The sequence below is a fragment of the Streptopelia decaocto genome, assembly GCF_964273445.1.
Source record: "Streptopelia decaocto genome assembly, chromosome: 1".
In the NCBI taxonomy this organism is placed as follows: Eukaryota; Metazoa; Chordata; class Aves; order Columbiformes; family Columbidae; genus Streptopelia; species Streptopelia decaocto.
Window position 1 is genome coordinate 205,319,367 of NC_138663.1, and position 7,983 is coordinate 205,327,349.

A 7,983-nucleotide genomic window follows, 5' to 3' on the forward strand; every position below is an offset into this window, starting at 1 on the left:
AGCACTTCCATTCCCTTCTCACAAGCTTTTATTGCAGAGTTGAAAACATGCCTGCTCTTCCTCTCACCCCCAATGTCTACATGTGCATATAACCAGGAGCTGCTGAATCCCTTTCTTTCTCTTCTCTTGCCCCATTCTTAAAAAAAAAAAAAAAAAACACCGCCACACAATAAATTTTCTAGTTTAAGGTCTGGCATTCCCTGCACTAGGCCAATGAGCATTGTTTCTTGATACAAGTCAAACAAAAACATCCATTATATACTAGGAAGTACTTAAAAAAAATAAAAGTGGCAAAACAAATCAAAAATTATTTTAAAAGCTAAAGTGGAAGAATTCCCCCAGCAGACCATGCTGTGTATGTATGTATTTCTCCCTCATTCAGCTTAGGTTTTCCTTCACTTAGGTGTCTGTACATGAGACATCTGAAAGGAACTTCCCCCCCCAAAAATACTGGAACAATAAGGAGTCTCTGCCTGGTTTCTAATTTTCTGTGCACTACTGGGATTTCAAAAAGGCAACTAACCCTGTATTCTGCTCCTTTTTGCTTAAATAAAAAATCCCAGATTCTGTGAGCAGTTATAGCCCCCAGTAAATCATAACTAGTTATGTACTTTGCTTTCTTCCTAGCCATATGCTCACAAAGTCTTCATTGTACTTTTATGATGTTTTCTACATTAATTCCCTTGATAGGCATGGTTAAAAAGTAATGCTGTGAAACTGATAAAAATCACTGTTGTTAAATGTATTGTTCATGGTTTGGGCAAATTTTATAATAGCATTAAGCAAATCAATGTTTCCAATGTAAAGGGGTTGATACCTTCAGATATTGGTGACTTCAGGGGAACCATCCTACCTCTACCCTGCTTCCTCACTGTTTAGCAAGTACGTAGGTACTTTTTAGCTAGGACTCTGTTCTGAAACTTGTACCACTCAAGAGTAGAAGCGGGCAAAGCAATGTGACTAATTAACAAGAATTTCCTATCAGTGGCTACTGGGAAGTGACACATTTCCTTCATCTTGGTTAGATAATATTTTCTTATAAAAGCAAAGAACACTGAGCTGCAGTTTACACAGCACAGTCCCAACTCTGCTAACGCAGGCTTTCTAACAAGACGAGTTGACTAAGGGGCTAGCAGCACCGATGCAAAGAAATTCATGTTACAAACAGCAGACATGGATTTGCATTCAAATGCTTAGTTAGACTAATGCTCACCCTGTTGAGCTGGCAGCAAGATATTTTGTAGGGCAGTTTCAGTCTTGGACACTAATTGGAAGACTCTTAAATATACAGTTGCTTAAGAAACTTTGAAAAAGTTTCATTTCAAAGCCTGTCCATGTGACTTCTCTGATTATTTTTATCCCATTGTTATGGGATAGTCAGCATCTGTTATATCCCTGTGAGTTTGAGTCCCTACTCTCACTCATTTGAGTCAAGGTGATGAGCAAGTTAAGCAAGGACAGCCGCTCTCGCTGACAGACTGATTTTTCTCCACTATGTTTGTAAAACGAGGGATGTCTGGGTTAACAGGTTGCCCCTTTCCTGCCTCACTTTGACCTCTCTAAAGCACTGTCACTGCCAACTGCTCAGGTGGTTGCACATTTTCTCTGCAGGTGGGTGCACAATACAGCTTTGTGGTACAGGTTGAGCACAAAACCATCAAATCGGGAGGGCAACATTTTATGTCATGCTTGTCTCCCCCAAGGGAGGCTGCTGATTTCAGCTCCAGCAGAGCAGCGCTGCCTGTAGGCCAACACAAAACTGAGATCACACAGAATACTGCAAAAGGCACTCCAGCACTCTCAGACAGGATTAACTGTATCAACAGGTACAGTTGATACATCCCTTATTCACTTAAATCACTCTAATTTGTTACTGTATCCCCCCTACTTTTCAGCCACCACCCTTGTTAGTGTAACTACAGCTCTATTTAACTGATTACTGATGTGCACAAAGAGCCAATGAACAAAACAAGCCATTTGGCTGAGCTTTCTCACAAGATGACTGACTAACCACTGAGCTTAGACACCAGTGAAAGTTTTTAAGGTTAAAATTACCCACTTAATAATGATGTAATCTGAAGGCTACCAAGAAAGCTTGCGTCAGTTAATCCGGTCCTTGTTACACTGAGTCACGTACCTACTTGAAACCAGGGCCTTACACAGAATCCAGTTACCAGCAGCAATCAGGTGCCACAGGAAAAAGAATGTTCTTTAGGAGTCCTGCAGTCATAGAAACAATAAGCAAGGTAAAGAAAGAGGTGGGAGAAAAAGCACTTTGGGGAAGTTTTCAGATAAGTTAAAAATCAAAGTGCTTAAAAAACCAAAACAAACAAAAAAGCCTGCAGTTGGTAGGCAGAATAGTCAGAATTAGGTCTCATCTTGGTCACCAAAATTAACTTAACCTTTTCAATTAAGTTTTTATTTCAGGGTTATTGTTGTGGTGGTGTTTTTTGGTTGTTTTGTTTGTTTTTTAATAGTTACATTTTTAAAAAAGCTTACTATAGCTCCGTATTAGGAGGAAAATCCCTCAACCCCTCATAATGATGTTTCAATGGATAGCCCTATAATATGAATATTTCATCTGATAGCAGGTTCATTCTGGCTAAGTTGAAACCAGCAAGCAGCAACGTCAGTCCTCCTTAATAGTGATATTAAATTGCAAGAATAACAGGAAGTTTATCAGCCATGAAAACTTCACTCACGAGATTGTTTGCACTGCTGGGCTGGGCTACATCACGCAAAACCCAGTTTTTTTCCCTGACTGGTACCAGTTTCACTGAATACTTATGGCCAGATCCAAACAGAGCACTCGGGCACCCAAAAGGAAGGTGTGCTATGATGCAAGGAGCCTACAAGGACATGGTAAGAGCTAAACCCAGCTGCAACATGTGAGTGAGGAGCAGGGAACAGTTTCTGTAGCAGGCTACAGCTGTTCTGGATGAGCCAGTGTCAAATCCCACTGCACAAGTAGGATTTGCCATATAAATGCTGCTGAATAGCACAGGTTTGGGGAAAAGAGAGCAGGAAATACTGGTTGAAATTGTTTCTCAGACACAAGCAGCAAAGCCAGGAGTTCAGAGTTTGTGAGACTGGGGTTTGGAGCATTGTGCCTGTCCCTGAACAGGTATTTAGTTTTGCAGGAGCAGCTCATTCTTTCATAGCATAGTTATGCAAGGTGTTAGCTCTGTCCTGCCCAATGGCTACAGCACATACCCAGGAACAGCCAAAACCAGAGCCCTCAAAACACTTAACCCAGGAGGATTATCAAAATATACCACAGTCTCTAAAGGTTTCACTTGGTTCATTTTTAACCCTTCCTAGGGCTGCACTACCAAGGATTAAACCACCCATCTCACAGAATAACTATTGGTTTTAACTGAAATCACAACCTTGCAAGCAGAAACAAGAACACAGGTCTGTTTTCTCTCAGTCAGGCCAGGTCTCTTAATCTCCAGACAAGTACTCTAATCACTATGAACCAAGACAAATTTAATGACATTTCCACTAATGTAAATTATCCCAGGCTTGAAAAAAACAAACAAAACCAATCCACAACTCAAATAGTTACCTACTCATCCAATACGCAGGTGGAATACAAATGACCTGTAGGTTCAGTATGGTTAAAAAAAAAGGAAAACCATAACGGTTTTGTGTGGGCAGGACCAGAATAGAAGGTCAAGGGTTCACTACTTCTGGTTGTTAGATTTCTGCCTAGGGCTTGGACACATACTTCAAGTGCAGTAACACAGGATTTTTGGACCTCACCCTTAATTCTTCACAGCTGATGTTCTTATTTTTAATGCTATTTTTGATTGCAGAAGCCATTTAAATTCAGTAGAGAAGAAAAACACGGGCACAGATTTTGACAACTAAAAAGCTGATGGTCCATTTCCAGCCCAGGAGCTGTAGTTACACGGCTGAGATTGATTGCATAGTCTAACTGTAGTCTATCCAGCCTGTAGTGAAGTAAATCTGTCAATTTATCAGTCAGAATCAGACTGATAGTAACACTGGGCAGGCAATTTCATATGGAACTCACCGATATTCAGTTTGATGCTTTTGTAGAATGAAAACACCTGGCAACAATTCTAGGATATTGTTCTGCTACTTAGTCTGCAAATAAGCATCTCCTTTGTTCTTGCCTTCATTTTTATTTCTATATACACATGCATTTTTGTATACAGAAACAGAGACAGAAATGCAGAATCTCCTTGGCTAGGAGAGAGAGAAAAAAAATTACTTTTAAAAGACTTATAATAGAGAGGAAAAGGAATACAGCAAGATGAAGGAAAAAATTATTAAGATGTTCATTAATTTATTGTATTCACACTGGATACTGAGTTGAATTCAGGTCAAAAATAGTCTGGCATTATAATCCAGATAAAGAGCTATAATGTAAGAAAAGAGGAAAAGGACTATTCTCTTCCTCCACACACATACATTATAACTCTGTTGCTGCTCTCAGTGCAAAAAATACAGTCAAGTTACATATACCAAGGAAAACTTATACAACGAATTAAGAATCTAGCACAGCCGGCTGCTGTAGCCAGGTGAATTGGAATGACTCCCTACCAAGAGAATGAAGCATGAATAAATCTGCTAAGATCACCTGTCACTCTATACCCAAATAAGCTAGAGAACTGGAGACTGCTAATACAGCAAATGCAACATCACTGGCTTGACATACCATAAAGCAAAGTGTTCTGGCACCAGAAAACCAAACTAAGGAGCCTCCTTAAATTGACTTATGAGCAACCTAAATAAGATGACTTTAAATGCAACAGGTGATGGACTTTGAACAGCAGAAGTTTACCTACAGCTTTTAGCAGTTATCTGTTAGTCACACATCCTGGATGAAGAACACTTGCTGTGCAGAGAAACAAATTGTTTGCTATGGTGCAAAACAAGTCACTACTGAATGAAGACGAAGTTCCACAGGTCAGAATCATCACTTCTAATTAAAGAAAAATGAAATTAGGTTTCCCTGCAAATAATGCTTTCTTAGTAGGTTTTTGTTTGCAGTCTGTTCTCCTCATCACTTGGAAAGCTGAGGATTCCTTTCTGTCATGAACACAGAAAACATCATACAGGGTAGAAAACAAGTAATTCCTTTGACTTCATCCCACTGTTTAACTTCGTGGTTAAGCTTTGTTTTCTAGATGCAATGGTTAAAACATCACCTTCTGTGCAAGCATTAAAGGTTTTCTGCAAGTAATAAACTGGAGCAGTGCTTCCACCTGGGAATCTGGCAAGTGTCTCCTGCAGAACAAGCGGAGTTTGCTCCAGATAATATATCTGTCTGTGGTCTTAACCCAGTGTTTGGGAGAAAAGACAAATTCACCTTTCTGCCATGAATTTGGGGGGGAAATGGAGTGTTGTTTACTCTGGCCTTTGTCAGCATGGGTAAACAAGGACATAAATACCTATTTCACTGAATTGTTGGAGCCTGACAGTGAAACTGATAACACATCATTCCGGGCTGCAAGAGATGCTGGAAGGAAATTTCTTGAACAAGAGACAGGTCCAATGACAGCTTTGGAAAATTCAAGAACGTGCTTTGCAGCCAAAGCAGAGACCTGCTGCACCCGTAAGGTAGATGCAGAGTAAGCAACATGCTTATTATTTCCTTGCCTTAAACCCAGACACAAGCACACTAAAATATGGTAATTGGTAACAATGCACAAGCATTTTCTAACATTGTAACATTACCAGTAGTTTTTTATTACATAGCTATGCATATTTATATAAATAATACAAGTGCAATTGGACAGAGACTTGCAGTACACTTACCCAAACAGTGCATAGGAAAACATGCCTGAATAGTAAATCTACAAGAGAAGAGCAAAGAACATAGAGTGGGCAGGAAAGATGTAACTAAAATAAATCTGCAGAACAAGGAGGGGATATTGATTTTGAAGGATTATTCTGGTTCCAGGAAAGATGCCTAGCAAAACTAGGGTAGAGTGGTACTCCCAAAAATAACGTGTAATACGTCAAAGGCAAATGAGATCACCCCCTTTTCTTTTAAGGAGACAACAAGGTGCATAAAACAATACCAATAAGCAAAGAAAGACGGTAATTTATGAAAAACACAAAATGCACACTTTTGATTCCAGTTTCTCTTGCCAGAGAGCTCTCAAGCACTTCACCTCAGCAACTGAGACCATCGAGAACTGTAGTCACGGGCACTAACTAAAGGACATGAGCTCCAAGGCATTGTACAGTCACAGGTTTACCACCATGTACAGATGTGATTGTTGAGAACTCTTTGGAAAATGCAGTGATAACGACTGATGGTAATCAAGAACTAACGAATGGAAATCTGTATTGTTGATGTATATCACTTTAGTAAAGTGGTTTGATTCATCAGTCTTTTAAACACTCCTTCACAGAGGGCTCCAGTGTAAACACATAAATATTTTGTTGCAACACTTTGATTGCTTCTTTTATCCAAGAAAATCAAGTTTCTTTTCAGAGCATCCTGTCAAGCATGTTTTAAGTCCCCTCCCTTTACACTTTTGTGAAAGTTCAGAAATACTTGTCTTGCCACTTGACAGTCTGTGCTCAGATTTAAGTCACAATGTCAACCCCACAAACAGACCTTAGGAAAGACACAACCGAGTCCATCAGACTTTAGGGCAAAATCTGCAAGTTACTCCAGAGACCGCTTGAAAGCTACAATTATTTTAGTGCTTCAAAATGAAAGCATTATTTACATGAAGGTTATTAACATCTCTCAACTGAGATCTAAGCGCCCTCTTTACATAAAGAGAGTCATTTTGTTAAAGCAGGCCTCTCCAGAGCTATGGGGCAGGTAAGTTTGTACAGTTACTCAGCTCTCACCAGAGCTCCCTGCAGCCAAATGGGGATGTCCCAGCACACAGACCCCCACAGGTGGGTTCTGAGGAAAGTCCCTGAGAAGTGGTGCTTCCGTCCACCTAAAACCAGTGGCTGGGTGGGGGGGGGGAATGACACCTGTGAGCTGCCCTTCACCTCAGGAGCACACAGAATCACAGAATGTCAGGGATTGGAAGGGACCTCTAAAGCTCATCCAGTCCAATCCCCCTGCCGGAGCAGGAACACCCAGATGAGGTTACACAGGAAGGTGTCCAGGTGGGTTTTGAATGTCTCTAGAGAAGGAGACTCCATGACCCCCCATGGGCAGCCTGTTCCAGGCTCTGTTACCCTCACCACAAAGAAGTTTCTTCTCATATTTAAGTGGAACCTCCTGTGTTCCAGTTTGTATGCACTGCCCCTTGTCCTATCATTGGTTGTCACCGAGAAGAGCCTGGCTCCATCCTCCTGACACTCACCCTTTATATATTTATAAACATAAATTAGGTCATCCCTCAGTCTCCTCCAAACTAAAGAGCCCCAGCCCCCTCAGATGCTCCACTCCTTAATCATCTTTCTTGCTCTGCGCTGGACTCTCTCAAGCAGTCCCAGTCCTTCTGGAACTGATGGGCCCAGAACGGGCCCTGCCCGCAGCAAAACCCGCCGAGCTCGGAGCAGCCCGGCTGCCCAAAGCTTGGGGCCAGGACTCCTCACCTGCAAACCGACCCAGCTCCAGCACGGCGGGTAGGGGTGGCTTACGAGCCTCTTTTTTGTCTCTGTGCTAAACAGCCCCGCTCCCCGAAGCCTCTCAGGGCAGCGCCACCTCTCCTGCCGCCTCAGCGGGCTGGGGGCAGCGCGGCACCCCCGCCGCCTCAGCCCTGTCAGCCCCACAGGACCTGGCCGCTCAGCCCCATCAGCCCCGCGGGACTCCGCGGTTCCCCCAGCCCTCCCCTCCGGTCAGAGACAGCGTCAAGTTACCTCTTCCCAGCCAGCAGCCGCTGCCCCGCGCCTCCTCCCCGCTCGTCTGAGGGGAAGGGAGGAGGCGGTGCGGGGCGAGGCGGCTCCTCCCGCCGCCGCCGCTGGGCCAATGGCGGCGCCCCGTCCCTCACGGGGCCGGTCCCCTCAGGGCGGGCCGGCTCCGGAGCCGCG

General features: G+C 42.9%; 1 protein-coding gene across 5 annotated transcripts in view; it reads right to left on the minus strand.

The window, feature by feature from the left end:
• SYTL2 (synaptotagmin like 2) overlaps positions 1-7,853 on the minus strand; it is a 62,527-nt gene extending 54,674 nt beyond the window's left edge. For 4 of the 5 annotated variants that reach the window (XM_082042944.1, XM_082042942.1, XM_082042943.1 and 1 more), the window contains exon 1: positions 7,813-7,853. The gene's annotated coding sequence lies outside the window, so the exon portion shown is untranslated. Of the gene's footprint in view, positions 1-5,790; positions 5,816-7,812 lie in introns of those variants that run through there. The other variant, XM_082042940.1, reaches the window with a different exon arrangement.
• Between the last annotated feature and the right edge of the window lie 130 nt (positions 7,854-7,983).